This window comes from Mustela erminea, chromosome 9 (genome assembly GCF_009829155.1).
Source record: "Mustela erminea isolate mMusErm1 chromosome 9, mMusErm1.Pri, whole genome shotgun sequence".
NCBI lineage: Eukaryota > Metazoa > Chordata > Mammalia > Carnivora > Mustelidae > Mustela > Mustela erminea.
In genome coordinates this window covers 82,244,730-82,268,233 of record NC_045622.1, presented here as the reverse complement: position 1 = coordinate 82,268,233, position 23,504 = coordinate 82,244,730, and the positions used below count along the sequence as shown (strand labels likewise).

Genomic DNA, 23,504 nt, shown 5'->3' with positions numbered 1-23,504 from the left:
TTGCAGTTGGTGATGGAGGTGTTTGGGGACTACTGAAGGATGTTATTTTCTATTCTGGCTGAGACCTGGTATCTCTCCTGCCTTGGAAATTGTAAAACACAGCTCAGTTTCTTTCAGTGGGGGACTGGGTCCCAGGGAGCCTCTCTACCATCCCCAACCATTCTTCCTGGCCTTGCTGCATAGTATCAACCAGATGCCTCCGGGAGCTGAGAGCTGCAGCAGGGTGACAGCATCACCTCCTATTTCTCTCCTTCCCAGACTCTAATTCAGGAGCCTCATTTACCTGCAGAGAATGGTGATTTGTCTGTCAGCTGGCAGCCTGAAGCTATGCTTTTTCTGTCTGATTCTATCAGTGCTCATTATTTACTGTTCTGTTTAGCTGAGTATTGTGTGGAAATTTTGAGATATTGCAGGGCATCAGCCAAATCTTAACATACCTAGAAGTTGCAGAATGCACACAGCTGTTTCCCAGCTTTGCACTGGTTAGACCCCATAAGCCCAAATGCCTCCATCTCAGAGGAAACATGGATGGTAAGTTGAAAGTGTCTTGTATATTTGGTCAAGTTGAAGGTCTACTCATGCTATGTCTCTTCTTTGATCTTCACAAGCTTCCTTTTTCTGTCACCATTAAGTACTAATGTTTTATTGAGGTCGAATCAGATATATTAAAGTAAGGATCAGGGCTATTTGAAGAAGAAAACAGTATCGCTTTGAAACGGATTTGGAAAAGCAAAGTGCAGCCTCTGTTGGTTACCCTCCCCTCCCCCCACCTGCACTTGGCATTTAAGAACTTACAAACTTCTAATTTTTGCAAGTAGTCTTCTTCTTCTTCTTCATGGATTCTATGTTTTCCCACATGAATGCCCTCTGGCATAATTATAGAGTCCCCTGAAAGTATGGTATCAGGGCACGGTGCCCTAGTTTATCAAATTCTAGAGACACTGAAAAAATTCTATACTTGTCAATTCCCCGTCCATTGCATTATGAACGAAGACAGTGAAGTTAGCTCCCTCTAGAGGTGTCTACTTGCAAATGTTGTTGAGCCACTGGGTGAGCTGGGGATTGGAAGCTACTGGAATTGGAGCCACTGAAGGCAGAATTGTCATCCCTAACAACTTTGAGGAATCCCATGGTGGTATCTGATAGGCATGGGTTCAAAAAATGTATTAGTAGTAGAAGGAGATGTGACGTAGAAAGTAAAGTAAGACTGATATGCCCATTTCAACGCAAAAGACAAAATTACCCCTTGTTCCCTGTCCAATTTTAGGAACTGGTTACCCCTCCAGTGTCAATGCCACCATATGCAAAATTTACCCAAAGCATAGGAATTAAATAGGAGCTTTTGGAAAGCAGTTTTGTTAAGTCTTTAGGAAGATGGACTTTTACCCTTGGGTCTAGGGCTTAGTTATAGTATGTGCTTTTTCTATTGTGATGGTGTAGACGTAGAAAAGCAGACACAGGCCGATGAACACCTTAATACATAAAAAGGTCCATCTTGGAAAAAGGTGCCTTGATTCCTTCATTTCTGAAAAAAGAGGTTCAATTCCCCAATATTCCCATTAAATCTTATCAAACAATTACAATGACCATCGGTATCATTCACTGACTTGTGCTCCTTGCCAACCTCAGTCACAGTTCTAGGTCTACTTCTTTCCAAATATATGCTTCTGAGAGGACCAAATATAATGAAAATTTTAAGGGCAAGTAAAATTTTTGAAAGGAAAACAGTGAGAGTATGGCCCAAGCACATAAAAATGAACAAAGTAAGCAAGTAACTTAGCTTATGAGACATTTTCACTGTTTCTTATCTTCACAAGCATGTGAGTAGGCCCTTGGGTCTTGATATCACAGTCATGTTGTCCTCGTGGAAGTTTCCCTTGTTAGTTGCTCTGAAATATGATGTGACTTCCTATCAGTAGAAGGGAATTCAGGAGGGTTTAGGTTATAGATAGATACTAGTCTAGGCTCAGAGAAAATGAATTTCATGAATGATATGAAGTTCCTGTCATAAACACAGGTCAGGGGTAGTGGAAGCTTAGATGCCAAGTGTTCACCACCTAAAAACATCTTGTCCCTCTTTGAAATGACCTGTAGTGCATGCTACATCTAGTTTCATATCCAGGCTCTTGATTCAGTCTGTTCTCTAAACTTACTGGAATCCCCCCAGAGTAAATTTAACAGCTACCACCTATATAGTGCCTATTACATATTATTATGGTCTAAGCATTTTATGTGCATTTACTCTTCACCACAACCCCATGAAATTAGTTTATTGCTTCTGTTTTAAAGGTGAGGAAACTGAAGCACAGGAAGTTTAAGAAAATTGTCTAAGGTCCTAATTGCTTTGTGGCAGGCTCAGAATTTAAACCCAGGCAGTATGGATCTAGAGTTCCTGCATGTAACCACTACTCTCTACTATTTCTCTAATTAGTGCAATAGTTACCTGATCTCTCCAAGGGAACTATCCCCTTACACACACCAACTTTAATATCTCTCTCTTTCTCCTCTGTCTTCTCCTCCTCCTCCTCTCTGTGCCCCTTTCCCTTCCTCTCTCCCTCTCCCCCTTCTTTCTTCCCTTCCTCCCTTTCCTGTTTAGAGAGAAGCAAAAAGATACATGCAAACTATAAGACATCTCAATAATTGATTTCATTTTGTCCTCTTAGACTTCCATTAACACTACTTTCTAAGGCTCATGTTGTTCTAATATTAAAGTGCATAATAATAAGTTTATAAATTATGTGAAAGCCAAAGAGGAAATGGTCTAAGAAGGATGGATACAGAATCCTGTGTAGAGAGAGGAGAGGAAAAGAGTAAGATAAAAGAATAGAGTCTATGCAAAGTAATTGGGTAAGTAGTAGAATATTTCTAGAATTAGAACATTTACGTTATCAAATTAGTTGAGCAATCAAGTATTTTTGTCTGCTGTGTACCAGGCATAGAATTGAGCACTGGAGATAAAAAGGTGGTTAAGGCATAAGGCATAGTCTCTTTATCTAAGAGCTTTATGTTTATCACAAGAAAATAAATATTTGGAAACAAACTAAACTTTATAAGTTAGCTTCCTGGTCCTGGCTTCTCTCTGCCCCTGCCTACTCCTCCTCTAGGAGGAAGAGTGACTATTTGATTTGGAACTCCATGTGTGTGGCTTAGCCCTTTCTTGGATCTTCTTGGTATCTGTCTGCCTGGAAGAAGCATATATTCTGGTCTGCTGTCTGGGCTATGGATAGGTTGACTGGGGTAGATCCTGTCCCTGTAAATTAGGCATGTAGTGTCCCAGCTCTGTCTGCAACTAGCTGTATAAGGTGACTTCTTAGGTACAGGATTAATAAGACCATTTTTGCCACACACATAAGCCATGCGTTCCAACCCAATTTTTGAATAGCAATGAAGCTAACATTTTAGTCTCCATCTGTACCCATATTCCTAAATTTCAATTATGTTTGAACTCACGAAGGCCTATTTCTTGAACATCCTCAAGCCTGAACAGTTTACAAAATGCTCCTGGGATTTTAGTGAACCCAAGCAATCCCTCAACTGCTCCATTATAAAAATGGGCTGAGGAGATTGATTCAGTCTTGGCCCAGCAATATCCTCATTGCCAAGGAGAAGTGAGTAATAGTTTATGATTCATAGACTGATTGGTAATCAGTATCAGGATTACCAGAAATTCATCTGGAATGTTTTGCAAAACTTAAAAAAAAAAAAAAAAACCTTTTAGCATGTGTTTCACTGTTTTTAGTAGCTTGTCAACACCCTAGAAACTGAGGTTCTAGCTGACAAAACTCTGAGGGTGAGTGTGCAGTGAATTAGGGTAACATTGGTACATTGTGGAGGTGGGAAGGGCTGATACAGTTCTTCTCACTTGACCTATCTTCTCACTGTAAGCTCATTTGTCATTCAAGAGACATGTGGAGCATCATAACCACTGAAAAGTCTTCTGTGCTCCCCCCTTGTTATACCACAGCACCTTAAGATATAGTGTTGTGGCACAATATTCTGATTGTCTGCATTACCGGAGCATAAACTCTAAAAAGGCAGGAACTGTGACATGTTCACCTTTGTGTTGGCCCTCAAGGTACAATTACAGAAAGGAAGGAATATGCTAATTTAGTTTGAAGCATCCTCAACCAGGATAGAAGCAGTTATCCGAAAGAGATAGGAGTAGAAGAAATAACCAGAACTTTGGAAAATATATATCAAATGACAGAGGATAAAATGCATGGGTATGTGTGTGCAGTGGAATCAGAATCTAATTCATTTTCTTCACTAGTTCAAGAACTGGCCTTTGCATATTAAGTACAATGCTATAGAATGAGAAGATTGTGACTAGTATGAACAATTGAATTCTAGCAGCACTATTAGTAGAGATGAATCCAGATGACTAACTATACCAAACCAGAGGCTCCAAGAACACTAGGTATAGTTTTGGACATGGGTATACGGCTGTGGGATGTGAGAACTTAAAAAAGCTTTGGAGGATGGTATGAAAAAAGAAAAAAAAAAACAAGCCCAAGATGGAGTCATTTGCCTCTCAAGACAGCAAACCCAGATTTCATTATGGTTTCAACCTATTCCAGGAATGTAGCCTTTTAAAAGTCAGACTGAAATTTCCTGATCTGCACTAGTGGGGTCATCTGTGTAATTAAATGACAAACAAACAAACAAACAATCCATGAAAAACCCTGACATTCCTTTCCTCTGCAAAATAAGATGTCCTGGCCTGAACAATTCATTTCTTTTGTCAATAACTTCCTTGCCCTATGGTCCTGCCTATAAAAACCTTCCATTTCGTACAACTCCTCAAAATAGCTCTGTAAGCTCATTCACAGTTCTTGCTAGATGAGATGCTACCCAATTCATGAATCACTTAATAAAGCCAATTAGAGCTTCAAATTTATCTGATTAAATTTTTTTTTAAGATTTTATTCATTCATTTGACAGAGAGAGATCACAAGTAGGCAAAGAGAGAGGAGGAAGCAGGCTCCCCGCCGAGCAGAGAGCCCGACGCGGGACTCGATCCCAGGACCCTGAGATCATGACCCAAGCCGAAGGCAGCGGCCCAGCCCACTGAGCCACCCACAATAGATATCAGACCTGTAGAAAGGGATGAAAGACTCAGGCTTTCTTAGCATGAAGGAAATAGGAGTGGGTAGTAATTCAATAATGAGACTCTAAAATGCATGAAGATTTATTCTGTGGGGCTGCAGAATCCACAATGTATATGTGGCTTGATATGTAACTCTACAAACACTTATCAACATTGACCCTTGCGAGGGTTTAAGTAAAGTGTTTTCACATCTATTTTGTAATACACATTATTGACTAAGTTAAAGAAGGGAATGGAAGCTTGTAGCATATAGAATTTGATTTTGCGTGGAGCAGTTGGAAGGACTGGTTGACTTAGTTGATTAGAAAGGACATAATTTAGCTCGGGTGTTGGACTTCTGTGACCCAGGCAGATAGTGAAAGCTTGTTTAAGGTGGTAAGAAGGACTGTATGATCATGAGAACTTTAAAGAAAACATTGTCACCTAATGTGAAAACAGAAAAATAGGTGGAAAATGAAAAATTAAGAACAAGGAAAACAAAAAATTAACCCCCACCCAGAAGGTAGAATTAACACTCAAAAGACAACATGTTCTAGAAACTAAAGTTCTTAATAGTCATCGGTGGCTGCTTATGATGTCATAGAAACCATAGGCTTATCAAACCTTCACATCTTGAGAGTTATTTCCGCCAAACAGATCAATAATCTCAGCAACTCCAAAACCTAATTATTAGGAAATTGATCCAATTTTACTCCCTAATGGCCTTGAGCCATTACTGTTTTTTTGAGTGTATATTGTTGAGGCCTTTCTTCATCCTTCTCACAGTGATCTGTCATCACTTTCTCAGCCTATTCCCTAACAATGGTCCACTTTTATTGACTGTGCAATATGTGGGCCTATGCTCCGCCCTTGTGTTCATCAATCAGCTTGTTAGTCTTCATTTTGTGCTATTGTTAATGCATGTTATGGATTGGGAAAGTGAAGTTCAGAGAGGCCAAGAATTCATTCAAGGAGACAGAATTATCAAGGAACTGAGCTGGATTCAAACCTAAATCTATTTGACTTAGGGTCTATATTTCTAAAACATCAAATTATACCACTCCCATGCTTGGCCCCTTGCCAGCACTTATCTGACTGCTTTCACCCTATCATGGCTAGATTCTGGAGTAAGCCAAAGAAGATGGACAGGCACCTATGCTGTCTGTAGCACTAAGTATCTGGGTAAGCATTATCATAGTTTTTAATGTCTTGGCAATCTATTGGCTATAAAGCGACATCTTACTGTGGTTTTAATTTTCCTTTCTCTGATTACTAGTGAAGCTGACCCATCTGGATGTATTTGTTGGTCATTATTTGTGTTTCATGTGAAATGCCTCTTTTTATCTTTGGCCCACTTTTATTAGATGTTTTAAACTTTTTTCTTATTTATTTGTAGGACTTCTTCATTCATTCTGAATATGTGTTAGAGAAAAGATAAGCTGTTGATCAGAACTGTTTTTCTTCCATAATGGACATACAGCTAGTCTATTCCTATCCTCCTTTGCAATTAGATGAGGTTATGTGCTTGACTTTTGATGGATGGGACAAAAGAAGAAGCAAGGCACACCACTTGTCAGGCTCTCCCAGAAAAGCCTTCCCTGTGATCTGCTATTCTTTGTCTTCTGCCATTTGCCAGTTAGACACTGATAATAGGTAGATCTTAGAAGCCAAGTAGTGAACATAGCACACCCTTCTGCAGTCTGGTTGTACTCCCAAAGTACTGAGTTAAGGAAAACCTTCCCAAGCACAAACTAGAATTTCCATGAGTAAGAAATTAGCTGCTTTTATGTGATTCTACTTTGATTTCAAGATTTGCCAGTTAATCTTCATAAAGAATACTGACTTCTTCAAATTACATGAGGTACAAATATCCTGGATTGGAGCATATGCCTATATGTGTGGCAAAATGGTCTTATTAAATATTGAACTAAAAAAATCACTTTACCTACTCAGTCATGGACAAAGCTGGAAAAATATAGACCTAGTTCATAGGAACAGGACATAAAGCAAGGCATCTGTTCATGGCTCAGAGTGTGGATCAAAAATACAGTTAACCCTTGATTAATGTAGGGTTCTAATAGTTTTAATATGGCACATAATGATATCCTTGATGGATATCATTAGGGACCCCAACTTTCCACATAGAAGACAATCCATAAGTAACTTTTGGCTCCTCAAGAACTTAACGACTGATAGCCACTGTTGACCAGAAGCTGTAACATTAACATCAACAGTTAACCAAACACATATTTTGTAAGTTATATGTATTGTATATTGTATTCTTATAATAAAATGAGCTAGATTTAAAGAAGTTAAGAAAATCATAAGGAAGTTAAAGTACATTTATAGTACTGTACTGTATTTATTATTGAAAAAAAATCTGTGTATAAGTATACTTTGCTGTTCAAACCCATGTTTTTCAAGGGTCAATGATGTGTGCTTTTTCCAGGCAGGCAAATGCCAAGAAGATCCCAGAGTGGGGTAAGCGACTCAAAATACAATTCCAAATAGGAAAGTCACTCCTCTTTCCAGTAGGAGAATGGGTAGAGAGAAGCCAGGACCAGGAGACTAATTCTGATGGAGATATATCTTCTCTGAACACGAACTCTGGAATCGAAGACTCCCCTCCATGTGAAACATGGATCTTGAAGGGCTACCAGCTGCCACTGTGATCATAAAGATTACGCTTGACCAGGTAGCTATTGGGAGTTTGACTTTCTCATTTTAAGGAGGGGAAGATAAATATTGTTGGACTACAATATAAGGCTGGGTGTTTGGAATATATAAGTAGAAGAGGCATGAAAGATGGGAGAAAGTTCTGCTTAGCAAACACTGTTAATGAGGTTAGTTACCTGAAAATATAAGATACTTTTATATTCGTGAATATTTAGGAGAATCTGAGTCTATGTCATGACTTTAATTTAGTTGAGTTCTCCACAATTTTTTTCTAAGGTTATGTAAAGCATTTAAAGATCAATATAGTTGGGAAAGTAAAAATCTTTTTTTTTTTTTTTTGTTTGACCCAGAGCATTATTAAACTAAGGTCATTAATGACAATGGTAGTTAGGAGTATGATCTTTGAAGTCACACACAGCTGGATTCAGATTTGAATTTTCTCACTTACTATTTGTGAGACCTTGGAAAAGTTACTTTCTTTCAGCCTCTGGTTCCATATCTGTAAAATGATAGTGACAAGATACATACATTATACAATTATTTCAAGACTCAAATGAGGGTTGAAAAATACAGTACACTTAGCACAATATCTGGACATGGTAGGGACTTAATAAGTGGTGGTCATTATTACTTTCAGTCACAGGTCAGCTCAAATGAGATAATATATGTGAAAAATACTTTGCGAATGAAAACAGTCTGGCTCTGTGCTCTTGGAACAGTTTTACCTGCCTCTATAAAAGTACTTTTCACTCATTCACATTATAGTTATGGGATTGGCCTTGTCTTCTCACCCAGTGGGCCTGGGACTCTGATGCCGACTGTTGTTCAAGGGGAGGGATCAGGTCTAAGTGCGATTCTGCTATGTTTCAGGGCCCATGAGGACCATTAAGGACGTTTAGGAGATAGTAGGAGAGAGGGGAAAAATAGGCACTAGAACTAATGAGACCATATAATGGATTACATTCCAGAATGAGCTGGTGTTGCCTTTGGAAGCCAACAAGAGCATGTAAAGATTTTTGAGCCATCAATGCAAAGAGCTGGATCCCTAATTTTGGGCATGAACAGAAAGGGAACTCTACTACACACCTTTGTCTACTTGTTTCCCTCTAATACCACCCATTCAAATATAGATGTCCAGCGTCCAGCCAGGACTGAATTGGGGCCATCATGGTAAATATTATTCTTTACTCTATACCTAGCATCTATTCTAGTACCAAGAAAATTGAGAGTCAATAGTACATGCTAATTCAGTACATTAATTTAAACATGTAAGAGGTTGTGTGTTCACTTTGGTTAGAGCTCTTGTTTCTTAGATAGTCCCAGGGGAACCCTGAATAGTAAGAGCAGATATAACAGAGAAAAACAAAGGACCATAAGGATTTGTCACTTCCACCATCAAAATGACAAAGAGATGCATGACATGGTGAGAAAAAGAGCTATTCTAAAATAGAATTGGCTTTCATACAAGAGAATGAACTGTGGACAGGGTGGAAGGGAGGTGAAGGTAGGGTGGGCATCAGGCAGAAGCTGCATGACCACCTGAGGGCAATGGAATACAGGGATGCCTGCACTGAACCAGAGTTGGACCATATCATCATCCCCACCCCTGGCTAAAGCAGAACTACCTGTTGATGGGATTTAAAAAAATTCATTTCTGTGCTTTCTATTCAGAAGTTTTGATTTAGTACATTTGAATTGCAACTAGGCATCTCTAAATTTTAATTAACATACAATAAAAGCACCCATTAACGTGTAAATGTTGATGAGTTGATGTATATGCATGCATATAATCAAGATAGAACATTTACATAACTCCAAAAATCTCTCTTAGATTCTTTGTGGTCAGTTGTTCCCTTCTCAGTTCTAGGCTTCCAGTGATCTGATTTTTGTCTCCATAAATGAGTTTGCCTGATCTAGATTTGATATGTGACATCTATAGCATGAACTCATTTATATCTGGCTTCTTTCCTTCAGCATAGTGTTTTTGATGTTCATTCATATTTCCAGGTATATCAGTACTTTGTTCTTTTTATTGTTGTGCAATATTCTGTTGTATAGGCATTCCACAATTTATTTATGCATTCACTCATTGATAGGTATATGGATTGTTTTTAATTTTGCCCATTATGAATAAAATTACTATTAGTGATTCTTTGCAAGTCTTTGTGTGGGCATTTTTATTTCATTTGGTGAAAACCTAGGAGTAGAATTATTGCCTTTTATGGTAATATCTACATAACTATGAAAACTGTCAGATTGTTTTCCAAAGTAGTTGTACCACTTACATTCCTTGCCAACAATATGTGACAATTCCAGTTGTTCTACATTCTTGCCAATACATGGCCTTGTCAGTCTTCCTAATTATATGATTTAATTATGTAGTAGAATCTTATTGTGGTTTTAATTTTTGTTTTTCTTGTGACTATGTTGAACATCTTTTTGTGTGCCTATTAACCATTTGTATATCCTTTTTTCTGCTGTGTCTGTTCAATCTTTTGTCCATTTTCTATTGAGTTGTCTTCTAGTTAAGTTTTAAAAGTTCTATATGTATTCCAGATACAAATGCTTTGTCAGATGTAGGTATTATAAAATTTTATCCCTGTCAGTGTCTTGCCTTTTAGATTTTCTTAAAAGTATTTATTATAATGGTTGAATCAAATCCTCCTGAAATTCATATGTTGAAGCTAACTCCTAGTACCTCAGAATGTGACACTAGTTAGAGATCCTGTCTTTAAAGACATGATCAAGTTAAGATGAAATGGGGTGGATCCTATTCCAATCTGACAGGTGTCCTTATAAAAAGAGGAAATTTGGATATACAAGGAGACACCAGGAATACATGGGTATAAAGGGAAGACCATGTAAGGACACAGCCAGAAGGCAAGCCAAGGAGAGGTCTCAGAAGAAATCAAACCTGTTGAGACCTTGATCTTGGTCTTCTAGACTGCAGAACTTTGAGAAAGAAATTTCTGATGTTTAAGCCACCCAGTCTTTTGGTGTAATATCTTATTATGGCAGTCCTAGCAAACTAATATAGTATCTTTCCAGGAATAAATGTTTTCAGTTTTGTAGTCCAATTTATTGTTTTATGGCTTGTGTTTATTGTGCCCTATCTGAGAAATCTTTTTTTAACTCAAATTTGTAAAGATTTTCTCTTACGCTATTTTCTAAAAGTTTATAGTTTTAGGTTCTACCTTTTAGGTTCATAATTTATTGAGAATTAATTTTTATATATGTTGTGAAAAAAAATGGAGTTTATTTTCTGTTTCAGTTAGATATCCAATTGTTCTAGCACCATTTGTTGTAAAGACTACCTTTTCCCTGTTCAGTTAGTTTGGAAATCAATTGACCGTACATAGGTAGGTCAGTTTCTTGGCTCTTTGTTCTGTTGCACTGGTCTGTAACCAAGGATGACTTTTTTATTAACCTCCATAAATGATTCTAAAACATGGCCAAATTTTGTAATCTCTAGAATGGAGGATCTAAGAAACCCAAGTCTTAATTTTATGAGAGCTCACTCAACAAGTACCTGTGTCTGAGTCAGTCCTAAAAAGGCAGGAACTGATAAAATAGATGATCTCCAAGAATCTTAAAGTGTTTGTCTTCTCTCTTGGCACTTGAAGTCACCCTGAGTTCAAAGCAGGTATTGATTAAAAGTGATTCTCATGTTAAGAAATATTGTTTAGTTGGTGAATATCAAATTGGGAGCAATTGTTCTTAGAAGCATTGTTAAATGGCATTAGTATTCATTCATAAGCATCTGTTAAGTTGTGTTGTATCGATACAAGCTAAAATGGGTATTACTTAGATGCAAAAAAATTTCTTTCATTTGATATAAGAGAAGGAGCAAAAGAAGTCCTGGGGATAGAGGCAGATGGACAGAGGAAGTAGGAGAAAGCCCAGCTCAATGTTTACCACAGACTGTATTTTTTAATAGATACAGTGTCCGTAATATGCTGAATAGTATCCAACACATATTTGATGCTGGCTGGTTAAATGAACGTGTTGAGGAAACAGAAGAAAAGGGTTTAGAATATGTATAACAGAATCAGAGTAATGAGGTATCCAGTCAATAACACAAGTATCTAGAGGCACCTGGGTGGCTCAGTGGGTTAAGCCTCTGCCTTCGGCTCAGGTCATAATCCCAGGGTCCTGGGATCGAGCCCTGCATGGGGCTCTCTGCTCAGCAGGGAGCCTTCTCCCCCCACCCCCCACCTGCCTCTCTGCCTACTTGTGATCTCTGTCAAATAAATAAATAAAATCTTAAAAAAAAAATAACACAAATATCTAGAGGGTAGCAATTTAATGATGTAGTTAAGAGCAGAATCATTGGAGTCAGAAGATTCTAGGTTCAAATCCTGACTACTTACCAATGGTGACCTTGAAAAAGGTATTTAATTTCTCTAAGCATTAGTTTCTTCTGTGAATATTGGAATAATGGGTATTTTTTGTTGTTGTTGTGAATACTAAGTGAGCAAAGATTTATTTATTGTTTCTCTTTGTAGCTATAAATTCTACTCCTTAAGGGAAAGGACTATGTTCATGACCTTATTTTAGAGCATAGAAAAATGCTAGACATTTACTTTGTAAATATTTGGTAAATGACTGACAACACATGAAATACTTAATACTGTGTTTTGTATGTAATAAGCCCATAGTTAAGAATAACCCATGGTTATTTTTCTTTTTATTCCATTGCAGGAAGGACAATATTATAGTCAGCTAATTTCCCATTGATGACAGCAGCTATCTATTATAAAAATAAACAATCCAATTATATCTGTTGTAGTTAGTGTAGGTACAGTTCATTAATGGTCCACCTCTTGATGGAATTCATAGGGTCACCAGCTGTAACTGTGTCATATACAATTTTCATGCTGATATTTGAAATGGTCAATTATTGGTTCAAATGACATTTATTTCAACAGGACACATTTCCATGGATGGCTGAGCACTGATGAATGCATTCCAAATAGAATTAGCACCACATATTGGTTGTCTCCATTATGAAATGTGCACGAAGAAAGACATCAAAGTCTCTTCCCTAATGTATGTACGGCTCTATTTTCCACAGTCATTAACAAAATTTAGAGCAAACAGCCCATTCTAAAAGGCTAAGTGTAAAGAAGTCTGATTGTGAATAATAGTCAGTGGATTCTAAAGCCTCAACAAGTGCTTGGACAATCTTGGTTCTCATTTGTTATTAGGTATTAGCCATTAAATAATCAGATCAGAACTAGAGTTCAGAGGCTTTGTAAATTCATGTGACTCTTACCTAAAGGCACAAAACAGAGACAGTGTGAGTGTTTTTCTTTGATAACGCAGCACAAATATATTTTCAGAGAAATCAAAATAGTGGCATCCTATTCATCTTTTTTAAGTTAAATATTTGAGGTTCAGCAATGCAAGGAAGGCCACATGTTAAACTCCATTAGTCTAGCAATTTATGGGATAGTATTTGCTGACGCATACAATGTTTTTGAAAGAATGGGCCTGTTTCACCGGTTAAGTGGGGTTGGGTAAAAGGGAACTTGAACACTGGTTGAATAGACCCAAATGCTGTGATTTGAGGGCCAGCAGAAGAGCTTGTTAAAAATCACAACCTGTTCTCTTCCTTTTCCCTTATCTATTCTTCTCAGTTTGGCTCAAGCTCCAGAAATGCCTACCTTTATGTACATCTTGAGCTCAAGCTATTGAAATCTCTTACAGAAATGCAAATATATTATCTTAAAGAAGTTGGTATTTTAAAAATCACTACTAATTCTTCAATCACTGATAACCCAATTTGGTGCTGTTGGTTAAGTGGCTGACTCTTGGTTTCCACTCAGCTTGTGATCTTAGGGTCCTGAGATCGAGCCCCATGTGGGGCTCCGTGCTTCATGCACAATCTACTTGAGACTCTTTCCCACTCTTGCTCTGCCCCCTTCCCCTCGCTCACTCAAGTGCTCTCTTTCTCTCTCAAATAAATAAATAAAATCTTAAAAAATAAAGGCTAGGCTTTAGAATCAGGAAGATGATCTGTGTTCATATCCTATTTTGCTGCTTTCAAACTGGGCACATTATCAAGAGATTCACACTTTGTACTGACAAAAATTCTGAAATTGAGCTATTTTTAAAGTGTAATATTTATTTTGTTATTATGTTCAATTAGCATATAGTAGTACATTATTAGTTTTTGATGCAGTGTTCAGTGATTCATTAGTTGCATATAATACCTGGTGCTGATCCCCACACATGCCCTCCTTGATATCCATCACCCAGCTACCCCATTCCTTCAATCCCCTCCCTTCTGTAACCTTCAGTTTTGTTCCTGGAATCCAGAATCTCTCATGGCTTCTCTCTCTCTCTGATTTCTTCCCACTCAGTTTTCCCTCCCTTCCCCTGTGCTCCTTCATGCTATTCTTGATGTTCCACATATGAGTGAAACCATATGATAATGGTCTTTCTCTTCTTGACTTACTTCACCAAGCATGATCCCCTCCAGTTCCATCCATATCAATGCAAATGCTGTGTATGCATCCTTTCTGATGGCTGAGTAATATTCCATTGCATATATGGACTACATCTTCTTTATCCATCAAATGAAGGGCATCTTGGCTGCTTCCACAGTTTGGCTATTGTGTACATTTCTGCTATAAACATAGGAGTGCATGTGCCCCTTCTTTTCATTATGTCTGTATTTTGGGGTAAATACCTAGTAGTGCAATTGCTGTGTCATAGAGTAGCTCTATTTTTAATATCTTGAGGAAACTTTGTACTGTTTTCCAGAATGGCTGTACGAGCTTGCATTCCCAACAACCATGTAAGAGGGCTCCCCTGTCTCAACAAGTATTGGCAAGGATGTGAAATTGAGCTATTCTTGACAAGAGAAAAAGTAAGTCTTTACTGAATAACCAAAGATCCTTTTGATTACTGATTCCAAAAACTGTTCATGCTTCATACCAGGGAATATTTGTGAGTCTTAAAAAATATGAAATGTTAACTTCCATAGTCCCTTAAAGGATTGCCTTCATGAACTTGTGTTTTCATGTTATACTCTCGGTTTTTGTAGAAAGCTACATCCTAAAGGTAGCTGTTAAAATAGCTTGGGAAAATGCTATCTGCCATGTCCCTTCCTGTTTCCTGTAAGAGGAATTCACAGAAAAAAAAAGTCTTTTAAAATCTAGCATAAGACATGCTTTGTCACTTCTAAGGAAGAGGTATGTTTGCTTTTTCCTAATACTGAAAAATACATATTTACTTTTGTCTTTCTTTTGGCTGCCACAGAGACAAAGTCAATATCAATTCTATCTATTGTATATGTCCTTTATGACTAACATATTTGTGTTCCTTACTTGGTCTTAACAGTTCTCCTCATATTTTTATTGTTGATCTGAATCCAACTATTTCTAATTCATAATTATTGTATTTTTTGAATTCTATTTATAAGCTGTCTTTAATAACAAATATAGTAAATGAATTATATCCCATCCTGTTCATTACAATTAAAAAAAGAAAGAAATCTTTTAACACTTAAAGGAAATAGTAGACGAGGCTGTCAATCAAGGTGTAGTAGTTATCTATTGCTTTGTAACAAACCACTACAAAATGTAGTAGCTTAAATAATGATAATATTCATAATCATAATCATTATATTCTTGCTCATGTATCTTGTGCATTAACCAAGCAGTTTTGCAGTGAGCTGGTGGATCAACTATTTAATAGTCTGTGACCTTCCTCATGTGACTGGTAATTGTCAGGTTGGTTGGCCTAGTAGACCTCAGATGGGTGACTTGTCTGTTTACTTGATCTCTTATCCTCCAAGAGACTAGCTTGTGCTTCTTCAAGAGGATGTCTCAGGGCAGCAAGAGAGGATAAGTGACCTTAAGCAAGAATTTTTCTTGTTTCTATGTCACATTTGCTGATGTCTCTTTAAGCACAGCAAATTACACAGTCACTGCCAGTATTAAGGAGTGGAGAAATAGATTCCACTTCTTTATGGAAGGAATGGTAACATCACCTGCAAAGAGGTATGGATACAGAGATGAAAATAATTTGTGGCTAATTGCAATCTACCACATAAAGTCAAGATAAACTGAAGATAATAGGTCTTCAATGAAAGACATATGGGATTGTTTCCATATCTTGGCTATTGTAAATAATGCTGCACTACACATAGAAGTGAATATGTCTTTTCAAATTAGTATTTTTGTTTTCTTTGGGTAGATACCAAGTAGTGGAATTACTGGATCATACGGTAATTCTATTTTTAAATTTGAGAAACTTCTATACTCTTTCTCATAATGGCTGTACCAATTTGCATCTCTAGCAATAACACACAAGTTTCTCCTTTTCTCTACATCAACACCAAAACTTGTTATTCCTTGTTTTTTTTTTTTTTAATTTTTTTTTATTTTAATCATTCTGACAGGTACAAAGTGATATCTCATATAGTTTTAATTTGCATTTCCCTAATGATTAATGATGTTGAGCATCTTTTCATGTGTCTTTTGGCCATCTGATAAAGAAAATGTGGTATACACACAATATAATTGTAAGGACCTATTTAGCCAGAGGCTTCCATCCAGGTTAAACAAAAACCTTGTTGTTTTACCCTTAAATTGTCCCTGCTCCCCTTCCCCCAGGGGATTTACTTAAAAACAAGTCCCAAAAACCAGCCCCAGGTAACAAAGCCCAGATACAAGGATGGGTCAGGCCAGGTGGAGACATCTGATCAGTGGGGTTGCATACTCTTTCCCTCGCTACCAAGGAGTATGGGCCCCACCCTTTGGGAGCCTTGTGGGTGCCAATTCTAACCAAGGTGATAGGCTAGGTCAAATGTCTACTATAGGGTAAATTGTAATTCAGTTGGTCACCTAGCATCACTGTGCAGCTTTCTCTGTGTGTTACGATTTCACTGGTCACCTGTGCATGGCCAGGCCCAAATGCATGGCCTTTGCCCTTAAAAACTAGTCTGTGAAACAGAGAAAGGTCGCCCTCTCTTGTAAGAGGTGCGGCCCTGAACATTCGGTTTGATTCTTGATGCTTGGCATAAAATAAAGCTTTGCTTGGCTTTCGCTTTGTATCAGTCTTGCTCCTTTAATCATGGACCCATTATTGGGGGACCTAACAGTAATATTACTTGGCCATAAAAAAGAACAAAATGTTGTCATTTGCAGCAATATGATTGAACCTAGAAGCTATAATGTTAAATGAAATTAATCAGTCAGAAAAAGATAAATACCATATGATTCCATTCATATGTAGAATTTAAGAAACAAAAATGAACAAAGAGAAAAAGAGACAAGGACGCAGATGCTTAAACAGAGAACAAGCTGGTAGTTCCTAGAGGGGAGGTGGGTGGGTGGATGAGTGAAATAGATAAAGGGGATTTAGAATACCCTTATCATGATGAGCCCTGAGAAATGTATACAATTGTTGAATCATTGTACTATACACCTGAAACTAATATAACACTGTATGTTAATTGTACTTGAACTAAAAAAATAAATACATAGAAAAGAAAAACAGAAAAGGAGGATATGGGAATCAATTATCAGTGTTCATTGAGCCCTTACCATGTACAAGCTGTTCGTATTTGTAGAACACTAGGTTTAGGGGAGAGAGACTGTTTCAACTCAGAATGTGAGTCAGTGACAGAGGATTTTCCATGAGATTGTCTGGGCAGGATTCCATGTATCTCCTTTGTAAATTCATGGACTCCAGTTCTCCCTTCCTGTCTCAACATTGGTCTTGGCCTCTGGGCAACAGAGATAGTAGAAGGTAAAATAGTTGGTGTAACAGACTGTGAAGTTCTCAGGCTACTACAGAGAAGAGGAATCTGTTGATTTTAGGAGGTTGCAGCTGTGGTCTTGCTTTGTGTATGATTGAGGAATCTGCCAATGCAGGGATGTGGGAAATTAAAATTCACCACGGACAGTTTATGGTCGTATCCCCCTTTGTGCATTAAGGATCAAGGAATTAATAGGATCTCAGAATTGGAAAAAAAATGTCAAATATCATAGAGTCATATCCTGTTTGCTGCCCTTGAGTACTTGTTTCTTCCAGGTAAACAGCATACCCCTCGTTGGGCTCTCAGTTCTGTTTCCGGACTCAGCCGTTTGTCCCTGACTTTGAACCAGCATGAACCAATGCTTCCAGACCATTTCTGGGGCTTTCACCCCCATTTAATGGGATGGGCCTGGGGGCTCTGCTGATCAAGTCTTAGTGAATGGGTAAGAAAGTTAGTGCAGGAAGGATAACCTTTTGTTTGACTACTCAGTCAGGGAGAACTTCAGGTTCTGATCTGACAGTTACTGAATGCTTTCACTGTGCCAGACTCTATGCCAGACGATTCCACATATCTTTTGATTTAATCCTAATGGCTCTCTGGCCAAGATCAAGTGGAAATTCCAGAGACTAAGCTTGTCACTCTCAGATTGCTATGCAAGGAGAAAAATACATTAAAAAATCAGTTGCGCCTAACACTTCATATTTTAAAACAAAAATACAACCTTTTTCTCTTCAGACACTTCGGATTCCTTCTTTTGGGGATGGAGTGACAAGGTCTTTGCATTCTGTCATAGAGTGAAAAGGGGAGATATAAACTGGGTACAAACGGCGATAATAGTGAATCAGGCTTTTTAAAGCTGTATTCAGTGTGCATGAACACAATCTAAACTAGGCTCTTCATTCAGACACGGGAACCTTGATGGATGAATATTCAAAATTCATTGATGAGTTCCATACCCTCTTTTCAAAGATCAGTGCCAAGTCCTTCCCTTAATTATACTCTGAACAAAATAAGATATGTAGAAAAAGAGAAGGTATTTTGAATTTCTATTCACTCTCATCCCTTCTTCTAATTACACAAAGCATCTTTTGTATGGGAAATGCGGAGACAATTTTCTGCTTGAGAATGAGGGCAGGCTTCTTTTGCAAGTCAATGGCACAGTCGTTATGTTTTTAGTTAGAGACAAAATGACACTCTGTAGCAAAGCACTTTGTTACTCCCTGCCTGAGAAGTTTCAACTTTCAGATCAGCTTCAAAAATTTAAATAGGGGGGCGCCTGGGTGGCTCAGTGGGTTAATCCTCTGCCTTCAGCTCAGGTCATGATCTCAGGGTCCTGGGATCGAGCCCCACATCGGGCTCTCTGCTTGGCAGGGGGCCTGCTTCCTCCTCTCTGCCTGTGTCTCTGCCTACTTGTGATCCCTGTCTGTCAGGTGGATGAATAAAATCTTTAAAAAAAAAAATTTAAATAGGGAGTTGTGTTCATTTTTGTGGATTTCATGAGTTACAGGATGTGAGACGTGTAAGATGCCAAAGATGGGGATTCACGTGGGCCAGAAAATAGAAGAGACCTTGTAAGTTCTAAGAAGTAGAAGAAAGTTTTCTCGAGAGAAGTCATCCAATAATCCATTCACCAGTGGATGGAGTAAAAAAATAAGTAAATAAAAAATTTTAAAAATAGATCCTGTAACCATCCATTACTGCTCTGATAGTGGATGCTCTTAAACATCAGACCAAATTTCTGAGAGTGGTAAGCAAAGAGATAAGCACTCATGAACAGAATATTAGAGAATCTTGATTAGAACACCTACTGCAAGTAAGAAATAGTTAGAAAATAATGAAAATGGCCTGAAACAGAAAAACACAGGGCAAAAATATAAAGAGATTCTTGAGAAGTGTAAGGAATATGAAAGAGTTGGAAGAAATCAATGTTACTGTCTGGATAAGTCCTCAGGTATGTCTGTGCACAGTTAAGACCATCAATACTTAGAAAGGGTAAGGAGAAGGGATCCTAAGATGATGCAAGTCACCTTTAACATGTTACAAAGCAGAAAATGTCAAGCAAAGAGAGAAAACATAGGCGGTAAATTGGGATGTGAAGCTGAGAATTGAGGTAGGTGCCCTAATGGGTCATAAAGGGCAATGGAGCAGGCAAAAAACAGGAAAAAATAATGTGAGTTTCCAAAGAGGATATGGGAAGACAGGACTATTGTAATAGCTGACAGTCGTTGAGTGTTTTTGTGGGCTAATTTCTCTCTTAAAGCAGTATGTTCATTTATTCCTCATAATTCCTTCAGATAGGTATAATTATGACCCTTTTTAGGTAGATATAATTATAATCCTCTGGACTTTGTAGTCCAGAAAACTAAGGTAGAGGAAGGATAAGTAACCTGCCCAAGGTTACATTGCTAACAGATGGCAGAAACAAGAGGAAACTGGGTCCAGAGTCTGTGTGCCTTCCTACTACACTACACTACCACCGTTATAATCACTCTTGATTGTCATGCCATTCATCTCTGCGTGGCCCTACAGATCAGGTGAGCCAGGGACATGTTCTTAAAACACTTCATAGTATTAGACAGATATAAGGTGGTTCCTAATACCTTATAATTTATTTTACAAGCTTTAGAGAAATGGTTCAAGCCCGAATTGGATTTGTTAGTCCATTGTTATTAGAACGGAAGTAGAATTAGAACCAAAGTAGAATTGGGGGCCACTTGGTTATTTTGTCATTAATTTTCTACATTCTTTACTTAGCTTGATTTCAAAATGATCTTTAATTGAATATTACCTTTATCTTTAGAGTTCAAAAATCTATAAACTGCCTCTGGGTTTAAGAGTCGCGATCTGCAGTAGGGGCACTTAAATAACAACCAAAGGATTTTTTTTTTAAAGAAGGATCTGATTAATTACTTTTGAATATGGAATAAGTGGCCCCAGATCTCTCTTGTTCATTGGATTTTATCAATACCTGTGAGAGTGTTTGTGAGGTAGAGAGAACACATGTGAGAGGCCACAGAATAAGGAGAGAGTTGGGATCTACAAAGCCAAGGCCTATAGAACCAACATAGCGGTTAGGTTGTTTAACTTTCTCCTCCAGAAAAGGTCAGTGGTACCCAAATCTCCATGTTCGAACGGAGATAGGGTATATTGGTGTTGTCCCTAAGCTTTGGTCAGCATCTATGGATTCGAATCAAAGAGGTTGGAGTCCTTGGCATTTTCATTACAAGGAGGTAAGGCAGCTCATTTTTTCTTTTAAAGATTTTATTTATTTATTTCACACACAGAGAGAGATCACAAGTAGGCAGAGAGAGGGGGGGAAGCAGGCTCCCTGCCAAGCAGAGAGCCTGATGCGGGGCTTGTTCCCCAGACCCTGAGATCATGACCTGAGCTGAAGGCAGAGGCTTAACCCACTGAGCCACCAGCTGCCCCACCCCATTTGGCTTTTTGCAGAGGCGAAGCCAACTGATTGTGTAAAGGAACAGAGTCTACCATTGCAGGTAGGAAGTAACTAGGGATTCAGGGACACAACCTGCTAAAAAGATAACCAGCTAAAAGATAAAACTCACATATTTTAAAATCAGAGCTGGATTTGGGTTCTGGATCTACTCCTTATAAGCAAACTATTTACCTACTTTGAGCCTCAGTTTCCACATCTCTAAAACAGGCATAATAATGTCTACATTGAAAATATGTCATGCATATTAGTAAAAAGAGATATGTATGAAGCAATCTGTTCCTGATACACAGATGATGCTCAGTAAGCCAGCTGTTATTATTATTATTACCATGGTGATGATGATGATAATGATGTTGACCATTGTGATTCAGTTATATACCATTCTTAGTGAAAAGCATGGTGCAAATAGGGAATAGAAGTGAGAGAGCCCTGGAGGAGGGTATGCATAAACCCAGCTTTCTATTTGGGCACTCATGATGGAATTCAGGAGGGAGGTCAGCCTGGAAGACAGCCCAGTATTCAAATTATAACCCCTGCACACCCAGGTCAGAGCAACAGATTGAGTCTCGCCTTACATTTTCCTGTATCATGCATAGTAAATCCTCTCCTGTGATGATACTAGGTCTAGTTCTCATCAATTTAGAAAGAGACTTGCATGAGTTGCATGTAACAGGGCTTCAGAACTCACAATCAGGGCAGGGCCATCAGCAGCTAGGGACTGAAAGATTGGTCCATTTCCCCCTCCCTCACCGGCTGCTGTAAGGCAGGTCCTCTACTAACGTACATGCTGTCATTTAATAAGTAATGAAGAACAATATCTCAAATAGCATCTCTTGTGTGTCATTGTCTTTTAAATAACTCAAAGGACTTGGGGAAGGTTGTATGCTGGTCTGAGATACTGCCAGCAGGAGGCTTATGTATCTTATCACTTCCTTAGTTCGCAAACAAAAAGTTCCTCCTAAGAAAAGATGTTATTGGCTATCATTGATACACAAAGACAGATTAGTACCAGAGGGACATTGTGGAAAACAGAGAAGAAAGATGATTTGTATGATGATCTTGGTAAAAATGTAGATAGTTAATAATAATAGCAATAGCAATAATAGTAGCATATTTTTTTCAATGCTAAGAAACTGTTGATGTGAGATTTACTGTCATTTGAAGATCAGTTTATTCTAGAGATTGTTGGTAGCAAAGGAATTGTATATACCAATTTCAGAAGCAGTAAAAGGAAAGATATCTTAGTGAATGTAATAGCTAATATTTTTTGAGCACTTACTAGGTTTCAGGCACTCTGCCAAGTGCTTTACAGTACTTATTTAATTATCACAACACTCTGTGTAGCTATTATTTCTATCAATATTATTATTACCTTTATATAGAAGAATGAAAGGCTTAAAGTATGTATTAGGTAAGGTAGTGCTGTAACAGATAAACCCTGAAATCTCAAGGGTCTCTTTGAATAAAACAATTTCAGTGTCAGAGAAAGAAGGTAGTGTTCTAGTAGTGGGGCAGGGTGGACCTCATAGTCATTCAGAGATGTAGGCTAAGAGAGGTTTTACCACCCCCAACACATGGACGCTGTAGTTTCTCTGGACATCAATATTCCACCAGGAATCAGGGAAGAGAGCATAGAGGTTGATTTAACGGGCCAATGCAGAAAGTATACTCTCTTGACCAGAACTCATTCACATAGCCCCTTCTAGATTTAATAAAGGACGAAAATGCAGTTGCCGACTCTGCAACCACTTCATAACAGAGCTCTACTGTATTGAAGAGAAGGGTACAGCCAGCCCAGCCACATAATGGTTAAGCAGATTACTGTAGATCACATAATTAACAAGTGACAGGGCCGGGATCTCAACACACCATGATAGCAGAACCTACATTCTCAGTATTGCAGCTGCACTGGGGCGAGAATAGTTGATAGAGGGAAGCATGTGGGTTGTTGTTCTTGTTGTTGTTGTTTTATGTTGCCTTTATTCTCAGCCACAACTTGAGGAGCTCAGAAAAAACACGATGCCCTGCTGCCTCTTTCTTAAAAAGATAAAATTGCCCAGATTATGAGGTGGTTTTTTTTCACAGTGACTCACCCAAGATTGCTTTAGTTCAGCAAATTGTATCACATCATGAAATAGAATGACATCTTTGAAGCCAGAGCTCCGTATTTCTTGAAGCGACATGTAAGAAATGGAAAATGAGCCTCATTTTCTGAAGAAGGTGGGAAAACAACTTAAAAAAAAAACAACATGAACTCAAATGAAATTTTTATTAAGACATACCCTGTTCAGTCATTGCCACCCTAGTTTTTTTAAGGTTCAGTGAATTCTGTGCAAATTTTTCTGACTGATTCATATGACTGCTATGAGTGAATTTTTTACATATTCCTTGGGCAACTATGGGATTAGGAATAATGACATTAGTAGGGAGTAATGAGTGTTTACTCTCGACTAGAATCTTGCCTAATTACTTCTTGTGCACTATCCTGTTTAATATTCTATAACTTATGATAA

General features: G+C 38.1%; 1 long non-coding RNA gene across 1 annotated transcript; it reads left to right on the top strand.

The window, feature by feature from the left end:
• Nucleotides 1-5,949: 5,949 nt before the first annotated feature.
• LOC116599062 lies at nt 5,950-23,251 on the top strand. Its single transcript, XR_004289232.1, has 6 exons — nt 5,950-6,268; nt 7,536-7,781; nt 8,731-8,932; nt 12,691-12,811; nt 14,531-14,636; nt 23,077-23,251. It is a non-coding gene; the product is annotated as an uncharacterized LOC116599062 (long non-coding RNA).
• The last annotated feature ends 253 nt before the right edge of the window (nt 23,252-23,504 follow it).